This window comes from Jatropha curcas, chromosome 3 (assembly GCF_041381405.1).
Source record: "Jatropha curcas cultivar XTBG-Jc1 chromosome 3, XTBG_Jcur_1.0, whole genome shotgun sequence".
In the NCBI taxonomy this organism is placed as follows: Eukaryota; Viridiplantae; Streptophyta; class Magnoliopsida; order Malpighiales; family Euphorbiaceae; genus Jatropha; species Jatropha curcas.
In genome coordinates, this window is record NC_143153.1 from 24,392,468 (window position 1) to 24,396,319 (window position 3,852).

At 28.2% G+C, this 3,852-nt stretch overlaps 1 pseudogene; it reads right to left on the bottom strand.

Moving 5' to 3' along the window:
- Positions 1-444: 444 nt before the first annotated feature.
- On the bottom strand, positions 445-2,860 carry LOC105645169 (terpene synthase 10-like; annotated as a pseudogene).
- Positions 2,861-3,852: the final 992 nt, after the last annotated feature.

Below are 3,852 nucleotides of genomic sequence, written 5' to 3' on the forward strand. Positions count from 1 at the left end.
TTAAAAATTTGTATCTGTTCCTTGAAAATCAATAATCAACACACACAAATTAGTCAGGAAAAATAAAAATGGGTGCTTAAAATATGCTTAAGTCACTTTCAAAAAGTAACTTAAATGTCTCTAAATTTTAAATGCTTCCATCAAGTATTTGCTTTATCCTTATCCTTATTTAAGAGAGAAAAAAGTCAAACTAATTATCCCAACACTCCTTATTTCTGTCATGAGATATTTGCTACACTTTTATTTATCAAACCTATCATCTCATTGAAATGTACAAGTCTATCACATAATGATCATATAGTGCAAAATAAGGTTTTTTTACACATCTCTTAATTATATTTATTCAATTGGTTTGCATAAATCAAAATAGTCCATAACTAACGAAGCTTATTTAAAATTTTCAACATTTTCATTACACGCTAGAATACATAGAAATCATAAAAATTATGTAAAATTTGGCATACAAGGAATAGGTTGAACCAATAATGATAAAATATAATCCTTAGTTTCTCGATTTTGAATTCCGTGCTCATCTCCATGTTCGTATATGCATTGTGCCATCCTAGCTGCGTTAACTGCAATGTCACAAAAGTATTTGAAAATGGAGAATCAATAACTCATTTTTTGTTAATCTTTTTCCATGCTTCACTAATTAAATATTAGATATACTCAAGGGTTCTAATTTTTGAAACTCTAGCTTCATGCATGTAATATTGAATTGATTTTGGAATATCTCATTTTTTTAATTCATCCTATAAAGAATGAGAACATTATATTAGAATATTTGGTACGAGTTTAAAAGCACAATATAAGGAGAAATAACAAAGTAACTGGCTTGCATACCGAGGATGTTGCAAGATCGTCTGCGAGTCTAACAATCAGGGGTAACAATTGAATTATATTGGGATATTCCTTCAAGGCTTTCAAGGCATCAGTTGTTATTGGAGTCCTTAAAAGAAAATAACAGTGACCTAATATCACAGGAATTGATATAGAAATCCATGCGTTATCAATATATTCTTGTAGAGTTGGTGTATATCCACTGTAATACCATTTGGCTTCTAACAAGTAAGCTTTACATGAATTTGCCCACTGGAAAATATTAATGTGATAGAAAGGTTAATTACAATTATACATAAAAAAAAAATCACAAATGATTTAAGAATATTATTAATACGTACAAATTTCTTTAAGTAAGGAATGATGTGAAATCCATGTTCCTTGAAGGTATCATAAGCCATTTCATTTATTGTGTTATGAAGAGCTAAGAAACAAATCTTCATATAGTCTGGAAGTTGCTCTATTGCATTGACATCCCATCTGGAAACAAAGCATAAATTAAGATACATATAAAATGAGATATTATTTCTACCCGACTTAGTTTGAATATATATTGCGCACAAAAATATAAAATACATGCCACAAATAGAATGATACTTCATGTCTATTTGAATATTTGTGTTTAGAACTGTGGATTGGACAACTCTATGTATCAATGACTTTTGACTAGAGTCAGTCTTACATGTTTGAACAAAATTAAAAGAAAAAATCACTATTGAAAGAAAAATCATTATTACGAACCCTAGAGAACTATTGCTTGTTTGAGTCATTTTCAAATTTTAATATTATATAAAAATATATATGAATGTATTAGATCAGCTAGGCAAATAAGAAGCTCTTTGTTTGATGTTAGAACGCCACCACTGACCTTTCAACTGCATCAGTGAATAATTCAAGTTCATCCAGGGTGCCATACACGTCATAGACATCATCAATTATTGTTAGAAGGGCATTAAGCCATTGACCTTTGTAGACATTCTCCTACAATATCCAAATTCTGGTTCAAACATCATTCCAATAGCCCACAAAAAATTCTCCATTAACCTGTCTCTTGCAAAGATCAACTTTTCTCCGAGGCTTGTATTCATCCACCACCTGGATGTGGGAACAAAAAAATTATGTGAAAAGTTAATCTCTTCCAGAAGGAAAGAAAATTACAAACATTTTGTATATCCTAAATACATGGGATCTTCAGTCTGACCAAATTAGAAAAGGAAAGAAGAATAAGCATAAGTACCCTGATGTATATTTGAGATTCTCTTGGTGTATTGCCTGGACGTAGTTGAAATCCAATTTAGCAATCTCCAGCAGAAGAGAATTCATGCCTTTTTTTCTCTCATACACATCGATGAACACCTAGTCTCCAACCTTAGCTTTCTCCAATGCAATGGCATCTCCAGTGCATGAGTTATTAATGGATATATAATTGTCATTCTTGTTTTATTTAATGTACTTTTTGAGGAAACTTGTAGTAAAATCTCTTGCAATATGTAAGATATTCTCATTTTCTTCTGAAAGGAATGACGCCTCGTACAAAGAAAGCGTTCCCTCTAAGCTTTCACAAAGGCACATTTTGAAGTTTTCTATTTCATCTAGGAAATTATTAAAGACTTCTGCAATTCATTTTGTCACATTAATCAAATTAATATTGCTAGAATAAAAAATATTAAGAAGACAATATCACTTACTAATTTCATTGTTTCTAGGACAGTGTATAAATCGACCAAACACAAAAAAATGGGATAGAAATTAATCAGTGTGGTATTTAAGGTATTCGATTCAGTTTCAGTTTAACATATATATATATATATTTTTTTTAAGTTTAGTTTCTTTGATTATGTGAAATTGAAAAAACTAATTAAAAAAATTAAAAATTTGAACTAAATTAAGCTAAAAAAAAAAGAAGCTAAAACCGAAAAGTCAAATCAAACAAAAATCGATTTGGTTCAATTTGTATATATATATATGAAGTATGAAGGGGAAATGAACTTGAGGTTTTGTTCTGACGTGCAGCAGCCATATGATTTGAAACCTCAAAAAATAATTAAAAATTCTATATTTCAACTGTTTATAATGCAAGTTTCTTTTATTTTCATTTTGTATGTCGTATTCTCATATGAACATATTACAGTCTTAAATATTAAATTAATATTCTAAATTGGACAAATGTTATTTTAATGTGATTATATGTTTTAATTTAGATATTATAATTATAGCCAACAATTTTATGGTTAAGAGTTTATATATATTCCAATTAATTTGTGTGATCTATTAATAATTATTTACAACTTAAAACTCTTATGGCCAAAGCAACTCAAACACTCGATTAGAATTATCCCACTAACTTTTTTTTTTATTATTATTATTGCTAATTAACGAATATTTGAACATCTTTTTTGAAATAAAACTAGCGTTCGCGGTTGAGCCAACCTTTTAAATTTATCTTGCTAATTTAGAAATTTACTTGCCTAAACTGGATTCATGACCCTACCAATGGAACATGGCAATGCAAGTATGAATGTTTTAAATTGTTCTTACTTTAAGCCATGGACATGGTACAAAAGAGTATTTTCTAGTAATTTAATTAATGTGTACGTGTTTTTAAAATTATAAAATTATAAAATTATAAAATTTGATAATATTGCATTTGTGGTCACTTTGACAATAAAGCGCTTCTTATCAAACCCAATTGATAGGCAATTTCGTAAATGCATTAAATCGTAATAAGTAATAAAGTAGCGAATAAAGTGTCATTCCAACAAAAATTGTATAATAAGTACCAAAATTATTTTAGTATATTATTATTTAAACGATAATAAAGAGATTTTTTTTTAAGAAATCAAAATAAAATAAATTAAATAAAAGATTAAACTTAAAAGAGATCAAACAAGTGGTTGTAAAGAAAATTCAGGAGGCAAATTACTACACTTAATTCTATCCAATTTATTTCATTAATTGGATAATCAATTTTAATTGTTCAAAATAAAAGAAATAATTCTAAAATCACTAGTA